At 37.1% G+C, this 12313-nt stretch overlaps 1 protein-coding gene across 1 annotated transcript in view; it reads left to right on the top strand.

Moving 5' to 3' along the window:
* The window catches only part of LOC100596554 (histone H3.1), a 41908-nt gene that overhangs the window by 20549 nt on the left and 9046 nt on the right, over positions 1-12313 (top strand). The window lies entirely within an intron of this gene.

Genomic DNA, 12313 nt, shown 5'->3' with positions numbered 1-12313 from the left:
CGGGCGTGGTGGCAGGCGCCTGTATTCACAGCTACTCAGGAGGCTGGGGCAGGAGAATGGCCTGAACCCGGGAGGCAGAGCTTGCAGTGACCCGAGATCACGCCACTGCACTCCAGCCTGGGAGACACAGCAAGACTCCGTCTCAAAAAAAAAAGAAATTTATTTTGTGCATGGAGGTATCACATGAAAAAGAAGTGAATGCCCCCAAACCCAGTGAGATCTAGAAGCTTATATACTGTCTTCATAGGGAAGACAGGAAGGGGGATGTAGGCAATGTAGGGGAGAGGAAATTATTTTTGGGAAAGATGAATGGGCCCTCCAAAGAAGAGGTGACTGTCTGTGACGAAATTTATCTTGCATAGTATCAACTTCCAGTCTCCTCTCCTGTGATACGAGTTAATCTTCCCTAGGTGATGAGATTGATGGGGAGGGGACTGATGACACTTGAGTTCCTTTTAGAGGGACAGTCTATAGGCAAATACGAGGAATTCAGAGAAAGCCCCACCTTGCATTTGCTGTTCCCTAAGTGCCCCCAGTGACATATTTTGAGGTGGCGTTTTGTAAACTTCTTCAAAACTGTCAGGCAGCTATGAAGACAAGGAAGAACTACAGAGCAAGAATCTGAAAAGGAAGAAAACCCAGAGTATTTTGCAGCTGGGAAATAATAAAGGAAGGAAATCTCCACATATTATAAATGATCTTTAAGATATATATGTGAAATAAGCAAGATAGAGAAAACTGTTATGTAATACATTATTGTTTAATAGAAGGATATTAAGAATACATACATATATGCTTATAATAAACAACAGAAGGATATATCATAACATTTAAAATTATTACTCTATGGTAAGAGAGGCTATCAGGATGAAGGAGAAAGATTTCTTTGGATATAATTTGATTTGACTTTGGGACTATGTAAAAATATTTTATGTAACGGTAGAACCAAATATTAAAAAGTCCAATCCCTAGACATCAACAGCAAAATGAAGTAAATGGATCTGTATATCTAGATCATAACATAAACGTGCAGGAAGGAATACTCCAAATACTTTGAAAAATAGTCATTTGAACATAAATGAATATTACTAGTGTGGTATATACCCTAAGGCAGCAGTTCTTGAACCTTCTTTTCTCATGACCCGGTAACACTCTTAAAAAGTAATGAAGTGATGCAGATGATAATTTGAGGATGCCTTGGGAATTAGAGTTCAGATGCCAGCAATGACAGTCATTAAAATAAAATATGCTCTCCTTAAATAACATTTCAGTGAACAAAACACCAAGGGGTTTTCCAGGGAGCTCTCTTTTGAACCTTGATCTATAGCATGTTAGGTGGTGGAGTTTTGCAATCCAAAGAATTTGTGTTTCTGTAGGTTATAACAATTGACATTTACCATATTATATAGTAAAACAAAAAAATTTGGTTAATTTATTTAAAAATAATAGTAATAAACCCATTTTATGTTAGCATACATATTTTATGAAAAATAGCTATATTTTTAAAATAAAAAGAGTGACACTGTTTTACATTTTTGCAAATCTCTCTAATGTCTTGTTTAATAAAAGAAAGCTGAATTCTTTCTGCACTCAATCTCTTGCAATATAAATGTCATCTGAAAATAATAATGAAAAAGGAAAATTAGTGTCAGAATTAGTATGAAATAATATTAGCCCACAGACCCACTAAAAGGTTCTCAGGGGTCCCCAGACCACATTTTGAAAATAACTGCAATTGTTGCCATCATAGAAATCACTGTCCTTAGGACAAAAAAAAAGCAAACATTTTTTGAAAATCATTTTCTTAGTAACAATATTGTTGGTGACACTGGTGGCAGATGCTGATGCAGATGATAATTTGAGAATGCCTTGGGAATTACAGTTTGGATTCCCAGCAATGACAGCCACTAAGATGAAATATGCTCTCCTAACATAACATTTCAGTGAAAAAAGCACCAAGGAGTTTTCCAGGGAGCTCTCTTTTGAACCTGGATCTACAGCTTGGTAGGAGGTGGAGTTTTCCCCAAGGTAAATACAATAGAACCTTACAAATGGAAGGATGGGACCCTCCTGGAGAGCATGATGCTCATCTCAGACATGTAGGGCACAATGACCTAGGAGAAGACAAATCCTAGACCACAGTGTAAGCTTCTTATTCAGCTCATCATACTGTTTGTTCCAATTGATTATCATCATGGATTGCTGGCATTTTACATGCTGAATCTATTCCAATTGACAACTGTAACTGTTCTGTTTAACTAAAATTCTTGAGTTAGCAATACTAATTATTAGTGGTGATTCTTTCAGGCTTTCTTGCCTCTCTCCTGCCCTAACTTACTTTTTATTGCTTCTCCAGACATCTGAGATTATCCTCACCTTCCATCAGCATGATGTCCTACACTCATTAGGATTTCCTATTCCCCAAAACTTGTAATTGGATCCTCTTCAAGAACTTTGGGTTCTTGACTAGACACTAAAAATCTCTACACTACGGTTTATGTTAGATTGTTTTCTGTGTGCATTGATGCACCTGGTTGACTTGTGGGACTTTTAGATGATATTTAGTGACAGATTTAAAACACTGACTTTTTTTCTTTTATTTCCTCCTCTCTCACATATCAAAGAACACTGTTTTTAGAGGATGAGTGCGTGTTACTCCTTTCACTGAATGTCCTTTATCCTTCCTAAAAAGTTTTCCTTTTTAAATCTAACTCACTTTTCTTCACGATCAAAAAGCTTCATTCTTCTCTGTCATAAAAAAAAATTCCCTTACCAAGGTTAATTTACTATATTGTGCGTTGTTAATTTAAATAATGTGTTTAAAGAACAATATTATTTAAAATTTTAGAACGCACACAATGGACTTTTATCCACGTATTATTAAAGTCACAGTAGTGACTTTAACATTCTACATTGAGCTTTTAGGACAATTAATATACTCCACAGCTAATGAATGCATGTAGTTACGGTGTTTTTCTTTTGTACTTTATAGTTCTAAAGTTCTCCCAGTTTTTATTATGTGTATAGCAGTTGTTTACAAAGAAAATGAAATGGGATTTTAAATTTCTAACACTCTTACTCCAAGAGAACAACAAAATTACAAAGGTATCATTGATGTTCAGTTTATTATTATTCCATTAACTCCATTAAATATAATATGAATAATATATTGAGTGTATGTATGTATAAAGTGTGTCATTTGGCTCATGGAATATGTAGCTAAAGCATCAAAAGATTGGACATATCTGTATTCTCCATCTCGCTGCTGAGATGCGCTTCATGAGCACACAATAATGTGGCCACATATAAATACCTTAATATATACAGAATTTCTTGATATTCTACAGTTTATTTTCAAGATGTCAATTTAAAATGCTGGAAAAAATAATTAAATTATGATCAAGCTACGAAGCACTAAAATTAATATCTAGAATTATTTTTTAAAGTCCAGTGTAATATTTACAATGCTATCTCCAAAATTTTAGTGCAATTGTTTATATAGTTCAATATTCTTGAAACATCATTTCACAAGAACCAACTAGTAAACGATACTAGTATACTTGGGTTATAATGTATTTTAGGTGCAACTCCACATATATATTCACATCACATGTACAAACTTCTAATATTAATTAAGGTAATTGAGATGTAAATTTACAGGTTTTTTTTTCTTTGAAAAGTGCAGAGACTTTAGAAGTTATAATTTCAGGACATCCTAGTTCTATGTAAAACTTGAATTTCTGCATGAATAGGCCATGTCTATACTCTCAGTTTTATATTCTGTATTAATTCTACTATTAAAGCAAACATGATATAAAACATAGCCTTAAGAAATTAAAACACACACAAAAAAATCCCGTAATATATTAATGGATACTTTTCTTCATTCTGAGCATCTGAAGAAATCCTCTGGGAAATAGTTTGTATCTATGTTTTAGTATAACATATTAAACTAAAATTATTATTTTTAAAGTAGTGTCTAATATAATATGGCTTCCAGAAATATATAGTCCATACCTATTTAGCTTTGAATGCGAGGCTTTAAGCAAAAATTCAAAGTGTCTCTCCTTTCCATATCTCAAGACCACAGCCTGAGACACTTTTAATGGGCAACCACTAGTTTTTATCTTAGGAATATTGCAAATTAAACAAATTAGGTCACCAATATGTATCTTCATATGCAATTTGAACAAAAGGCAAATACTGCAGTAAGTGGTTAATTGGTCAAATAGTGTATTTTTTTGTTCGTGAGTAATAAGATGTTTTTCAGAAGTTTAGTAACTAAATAGATAAGAAATACATAAACAACTATATATTGCCCCCACCCCCTTTTTTTTTTTTGAGACGGAGTCTCGCTTTGTACCCCAGGCTGGAGTGCAATGGCGCGATCTCAGCTCACTGCAAGCTCCACCTCCCGGGTTCAAGTGATTCTCTTGCCTCAGCCTCCCGAGTAGGTGGGGTTACAGGCATGCGCCACCACACTTGGCTAATTTTGTATTTTTAGTAGAGACATGGTTTCTCCATGTTGGTCAAGCTGGTCTCAAACTCCCGACCTCAGGTGATCCGCCCGCCTTGGCCTCACAAAGTGCTGCGATTACAGGTGTGAGCCACTGTGTCCAGCCTATATTGCCTTTTAATTCTTGTTTTTTACAATGATGGCAATCCATAATGTTATTTAATTGTCGTTTAATCCTTTCATAAGAATGTTATTCTAGTTTTTCTGGTAATTGAAAAGAGAGCTCTGAAAACTTCCATAGACTTACCTATAAATCTGTTATTGTTTTGATTTCATATCACTTTTAAAGATTGTGTACATTTTGTTTTTTTAAGTAATGTGGTCCAGCTAGTCACCCAGGCTGAAATGCAGTGGGGCCATCCTAGCTTACTGCAGCCTTGAACTTCTGGGCTCAAGCTATCTTCCTACTCCAGCCTCCCAAGTAGCTGGGACTATAGACATGAGGCACCTCTCCTAGCTTCACTTTTAAAGGTTTTAAAATCTAATCTTTCTCTGGTTTTAGCTTGCTTAATACAAAATTCAATTATGTTCTATAGGAAAAATTTCCTCTACTTTGGGATCTTGGCAGTGATCCTCCTAGCAATGGTGATGGGCAAAAACAAAAGGCTTTTGATTTTGTTGAAATGTGTTTGATAGGCTACATTAAAGCCACAGCACAAAGAAACCTTGTAGAGCAAAGGAATAAAGAAATTATTGATGAAACTCTGAATCCTGGAAGGAAACTCAAAGATCATCTTACTAAACCCTACCTTTATTTACACTTGAAGGAATGGAAACCAAGAAGTATTTGTGAAAAGCATGTTGTCACACCAGAACCCAGATTGCTGGGATTCCTGTCCAACGTGTGTCTGTGTGTGTGTGTGTTTCTGTGTGTGTGTGTGTGTGTGTGTGTGTGTGTGTGAAAGACAGAGAGAGTAGGAGAAAAAGCAGGAGGAGGGGAAGGAGAAAAGGGAAAGAGAAAGCACAATTCTCTCATTCCATATATGTATTGAGTGCCTACTATATGTCAGGGATACACCAATAAATGATATGGATTGTAACACATATTTACTTTTGTAAATGAGCAATTCTATTATAAAAGATAAATATGCTTTTAGTTAGTAAAATGTAGGCAAAAATGTTTAAGATGTTTTAAGTAGACATAAGTAGTTAGTAAATAGAGCATATGTTGTTAAATATAGATATAAGGGATGGAAGGGTCAAAAGATACCTAATGTTCATGAGGAACAAAATATACAAAAGGAGCCACACATTCAGAATTCACAGATAATATGAGACATCAAAGCACTAACTCATTATTCATGAGGCCTTGAGTCAGCCACACATTGGAGACACCATAAGTCCTCTACTTCAGAAACAAAAATAAAATCCATGGCTCTTCAACCAACTAATTGGTTGGGTCCAGGCATATATATCTCTTTGTCTATCCTACAGGCTGATTCAGCGATGTAAGAGAGATCAGATATATGGAAACTGCTCACACTTGATTCAGATAGTGTGGTTCTTCCAATTCACTTACACACTAAACCGTTAACTTGGTCTTCTTTTTCCCCTTGCTGCTTGTTATGTTTTTTAATGAAGCTGTGATTTGAGCATTTCACTGTATAGTCTGCAAACCTATTTGTGCTGTGTCCTCTGGGAGAGCTTGCATGGGACCATACTTGGAGCCTACCAGGGCATCAAGGTAATTTCTCACATGGTACCCATAAGGACCCCCTATCATAACAAAATTGTGGAAGAGTCACCTTTAGACAGCAACTTGCAGCAAGTGAGGGACAAATGATGGAAGTGTGTTCCAGTCAGAGGTAAAATAAAGTAGAGGGGCTCACAGGGACACAATGCTCAGCAGTTTGAGGAACATCAAGGGGGCCAGGGTAGCTAGAGTAGAGGAAACAAGTGAGACAGCCCTAGGAGTTGAGGCCAAATACATCACTGGGGCCAGAGTATGCAAAACCTCATAGGGCAAGGTAAGGGCTTTGGAAGTTTCTGAGTCAAGGAGCAGGTAATCTGACTGAAACTTTTAGAAGGCTTTCAGGATGCTGAGGGGAGCACAGACTGGAGAGGCACAGAGATAGGAGCAGGTACACCAGGTAGAAGCTATGTAATAACCAGGAGAGAGAAGGTGGGTGCAGAGTAGGTCAGCACTGGCAATGGAAAGTAAAGGGCTCCCAGTATGGATTACTTATCCCTAGATTACTGCCAAAGGAGTCTTCTTTCCTAGTCTTATTACTCTGTTCATTTCTGCCCAATTAAAACCTCCAAATGTAACTTTTTTTTCTTGTTAAAAACACTTTTCTTTTTTTTTTTTTTTTGAGACGAATCTCGCTCTGCTGCCCAGGCTGGAGTGCAGTGGCGCAATCTCAGCTCACTGCAAGTTCCGCCTTCCGGGTTCACACCATTCTCCTGCCTCAGCCTCCCGAGTAGCTGGGACTACAGGTGCCCACCACCACACCCAGCTAATTTTTTGTATTTTTAGTAGATACAGGGTTTCACTTTGTTAGCCAGGATGGCCTCAATCTCCTGACCTCGTGATCTGCCCACCTCGGCCTCCCAAAGCGTTGGGATTACAGGCGTGAGCCACCGCGCCCAGCAAAAACATTTTTCAAAACAATGCTTTCCTTTCCACACAAATGAATCTAAACTAATCAGCCTGGGCACTGTGTTTCTTGAGCCCTGGAAGATGGTATCTGTTTTGTTGAAGAATTTGCCCATTCTGTCCCATCTCTCTGACTTAGGACACACCACACTAAATCCTGATATATAAATTGTATATATCATTAAGGCTTCTTTAGTTGTCCTTTAGGATGTATGTCCTTTAGGACAGTGACCATGTTCTTTTGTATTGACTGTTTCTCCAAGGACACATTCAATGATAATCAATGTGGAGGACTTCCGAGTTAATGATCCTTTGCCATCACAGGCTGTCCACCTCTTCTCAGCATCAAGACCCTCTGCTTATGAGGGTTCTCGTAGAGCAGTACTGGTTCTTAGGGAGCATTTGGGAAATTAAATAAGTTGGGACTTTATTGTTTTTGTTGCTGGTTTTTTTTTTGTTTTTTTTTTTTTTGCTGTCCCAGTGATTGGGAAAGGGCACACTACTGACATTTAGGGAAGGACCAGAGATGCTAGATGTCCTGTGCAGAAGCCTCAACTCATGCATGACTTCCAGGTATCTCAAAATCAATCCGAAGGTGAAAAACCTGATTATTTGAGGCTAAAACAGAATTCCTTTTACACATAAGCATGAAATGTCTGTGTGTGTGCATAGTTTAATGTGCACCGAATTTTCCAAGAATGCAATCACTTTACAAATTAAGAGAAGACTTCATTTTATTGTGTTCAAATGTCACTCAGCATTACTGACCTTTTCAAAAAGAAAAAAATCACATTACTGAGAGTAATGTCCCTTGCGGTATTTGAGTTACCTGAGTCAGCTGGTTTGGTCCTGTTGCATTCAGGATAGTTCCATACAGAGCTAGAATATCCAACTACTTCATTTTGTTTTCTAGTATAGGGCCCAAGCATTTATAGGTTGAAAGTATCATCTTTATTATTAAAAGACCATCCCTTATTTAGCTTTTAAATCATATTAAGTTGCTTTAGCAATTTTTGAAAAATTAAGTTAAATAGTACTACCTAAGAATTTAATTTCAGGCTGTAAAAAGGACCATAAAAATATTAGACATAAAAAGGGAGCCTAGGCCTGACAGGTGTGAGAACCACTGCTTTTTATATATTCTCATTTGTAAGCCCTGTTTAATGAGCTACACAAGCACCAACCTCACAGAAGGTCAATAAATAGAGGTCACAACCCTCACTGCTACTCCAGATGGTTGCACCAGGACCTGACTATATGATTTCAAAGCCTGAGTTGCTGCCCTTGTGCCTTGGGATTTTAAGGCTCTTCCCAAATTAATATGCTTAGAATCCCAGTGTTTTCTTACAGTTTTTCTTAATGTCTCCATCAAAAATAATTCCTTTTCTCTAGTATAATTATAGAACTATGGCTGAGGCACTTCTTTTATTTTTCCTTATATCAGTGGGAATTCTTACTGTCAGGGGATGAGGTTATTTGTTCTCACAGTCTATCCCTATTGTTCTTTCCATTTTCTGACCCTCAATAAAACCTTGTTAAGTTTCGTCACTCACATTTACCAACCCCCTAGAGATACTTATGTGCGTGTTCAACTCTGGAAATTGATAGAAGTTTTTTTTCCTTCCTAGATGGAATCTTGCTCTGCCACCCAGGCTGGAGTGCAGTGGTGCAATCTTGGCTCACTGCAACCTCCACCTCCCGGGTTCAAGCGATTCTCCTGCCTCAACCTCCCGAGTACCTGGGATTACAGGTGCATGCCACAATGCCTGGCTAATTTTTGTATTTTTAGTAGAGATGGGGTTTCACCATGTTGGCCAGGCTGGTCTTGAACTCCTGACCTCAGGTGATCCACCCACCTCAGCCTCCCACAGTGCTGGGATTACAGGCATGAGCCGCCACACCTGGACAGACATTTTTATCATTATTCAAGTATGGAAAAATTTTCTCCTGTTTTTTAGTACCACGCATCTGCTTTACCTCATGCAGTCTCCCAACCTTTATGATATGGTGACAGTATCAGAAAAGGAGAGGCTCTGAAATACAAGTTAAAAGGAATTGGGAAATGAATAACTTGGCCATCTGCAGAAGTAACAGATATTTGAGATGGTTTAGAAATGGATGGATGATTAAATTCACACCATGTTTTCCACATCATGTAATAGGAAATGGACCTCAGATAAGTTGTGATCACATTAATTTAACATGCCCTTTATCAGGCAATGTTTGCTGTAATGAAATAAACAAAAAAATAAAAATAAAAATAAATAAAATAGGGAGCATGTCCAGTACTATGTCATAACTGAAGAATGGTAAACTGCATGAAATCTATAAATGAGTGAAAAAGAATTAGGCTTTGTCAGTATGTTTCTTGCAATCTCCATGGAAGGGAGTGCTCTGTTTCCAATGAGGAAAATATAAATTTTTCTAGTCTGGCCAAAGACCATTTATTCAGGTAAATAGTTGTTTTTTCAAGACATAGCTGTAAAAAAAAAAAAAAAAAGTCCTTTAGGACCAGATACTCTCATATAATTCTATGTTCCAATCTGTTCCTTTTTGCCCTATAAATTGTTCTTCAGAAAAAAAAAACAAAAACATATATATATATAGACAAAAAGTTATTTGGGGCAAAACATGAATCATGTGCTTTCTTGAAGCTACCATATAAAAGTTCCAGTGTAAAGCACTAACGTGACATCCTGGTTTGGATTAGCTCTAATCAATTCCCCAAGGCTGATTAGCAATGTCATAAATTAATCAAGATTGTTTCAGCAACAGAGGGTACCATGCTTGGCTACCAGGTGCAAATAACTTAAAAGATCTATCTTTGAGTCCTAATTTCTCTTTATCTCTCTGTTTTAGAAATTTTAACCTTCTTAATAACTGAGAGTAATGGGCCTGATATGTGAACTTCGTAAGGAAGTGTTCGATTTTTTTCTGAATGCTTCTCTCCATTCTCCACACAGATTTTAGCCACCCCACACACAATATTCTTCTAGACATCTTCTTCCCTGCTGACAATTCCAAGTTATTCAAGTAGTCCCTGATGGCCCAAACTTCATATAGACATATAGATGCAGAAATATAGACATCTATCTATATTCTCTGTATGTTTAATAAGGAGTCACTTCACTATTCTTTATTCTGGCCTGGAGAATGTGTTTAGGTACCTTAATCCTTCTAAATCCGCTTCTCACTTTCTCTTCTGGATTTTAACTACAGATTCCTCCATTCCATAAAACAAACCAATATCAGAATTTCCTGCTGATTATCTGTATTAATGGAGAGGCTCAAAGGCACCTGTGCTATGAAAAGTTGTGATGAAAAAACTCAAATGTATGATGAATTTACTGTCCTCAAGTATTTTGGTGTGAAATGGTGGGAGGAGAGGAGATACATAAATGCAAAAAGTATAATCTCTGTTCTAACAGAGAGAGGAGTATACACACATACACATACATAACATATATACAAAATACACATATAGCTACACACACACAGCCTCCAGAGAGATGTTACAAAGATTTTGTGGGAAGTTAAGTAGAGATTTATAAGAGCTAGAAGAGCTAAAGGAAGACAGAGATCAGCTAGGCTCTAATAGAGAGGGCTTCAGAGAGTGAGACTTGTGGCACTCTGTGAGTGAGTCTCTGTGAGACTTGTGTGAACTTTGGAGGATAAGTTAGGATTTAGATAGATGGAGAAGCAGGGAGAAAGAACATTTAATTAAATGGGTTTCGTGAAGTCTGAATTGTATCAATTCTGTGCCAAATGCAGATTCAATACATCAAATAATGTAAAGAAACCAACTGTAATGAAGCACCATCAAGATCCTCCAAGCACTTCCTAGGAATCAGGATTTTTGGTCTAGGGTCTTTAGCCTACAGATTAAGAAGCAAGGGTACCTGGAGATTGGTTGCTGACTCTTTTAATTTTAGCCAAAATCTTGAGCTTTCTGAATTCATGGGCCTTCTTAATATCTCTGTGAATCTTCTTTTTCTCTTTCTTAAGAGAGGAGAAGGAATGAATAATATTTAGAAAATGAATAATATTTACAGAAACACTATTCAGTTTGAGTTTCTCACCTATAAGTTTTCCTTTATGACAAACCATGTGATACTTGTAACTTGTTTTTACACAGGGGTTTTTTTCCTATTATATTTTCCAGTATAGTATTTGATACACAAATTTAATATATGTAACATATACTTAAAGTGTAAATCAGGCTGGGCATGGTGGCTCATGCCTGTAATACTAGCACTTTGGGAGGCCCAGGCGGGTGGATCATGAGGTCAGGAGTTCGAGACCAGCCTGACCAACATGGTGAAACCCCATCTCTACTAAAGATACAAAAAATTAGCTGGGCGTGGTGGCGGGCTCCTGTAAACCCAGCTACTCGGGAGGCTGAGGCAGGAGAATCGCTTAAACCTGGGAGGCGAGGGTTGTAGTAAGCCGAGATCGTGCCACTGCACTCCAGCCTGGGTGACACGGTGACACTCCATCTCAAAAAAATAAAAATAAAAATAAAAATAAAGTTTAAATCAAATTATATCAAAACCCATGATAAAACATCTAACCCAAAACTGGAATATTGACGACAACTTGTATTTACCTTTGTGTTTTTCCCCATCCCATGTCTTGCCTTTATCACTAAGATAGCCACTGCCAGGTATTTAAAAAACTCTCTTAAAAGTTTTCATTATCACACACTTCTGTATACTTATTCTGTCTATATACACTTCAACAATGTATAAGTTGGTTTTATTTTAATTTAATTTAATTTATTTATTTATTTATTTATTTATTTATTTATTTATTTAAAGAGGTAGGGTCTCACCGTATTGCCCAGGCTGGTCTTGAACTCCTGAGCTTAAGCAATCCTCCCATCTCAGCTTCCCAAAGTGCTAGGATTACAGGCATGAGCCACCATGCCCAGCCATGGTTTTACTTCTGAGTTTTAAAAAAATGTTATTATATATGAACCTTCTGAGGCTTATGTTTCTAAAATTCAACCAGGTACTGTGTGTACCTCAATAAATGCATTATTTTGACCATGAACATGTAGTTACCTCTAGTGTTTTTATCTATTAAAAATAGCATTTTTTCCATTCTCATATGTCTCCTGTTGCATGTGTGCAAAATATTCTCTCACGAAAGTAGGAATCAAATTCACTGGGAATTACTGGAAAAAAAATAAAAAAGCAAAA

The sequence above is a fragment of the Nomascus leucogenys genome, chromosome 22a, assembly GCF_006542625.1.
Source record: "Nomascus leucogenys isolate Asia chromosome 22a, Asia_NLE_v1, whole genome shotgun sequence".
Lineage (NCBI taxonomy): Eukaryota > Metazoa > Chordata > Mammalia > Primates > Hylobatidae > Nomascus > Nomascus leucogenys.
Note: the sequence above shows the minus strand (reverse complement) of the source record. Positions and strands in the feature narration are given on the sequence as shown.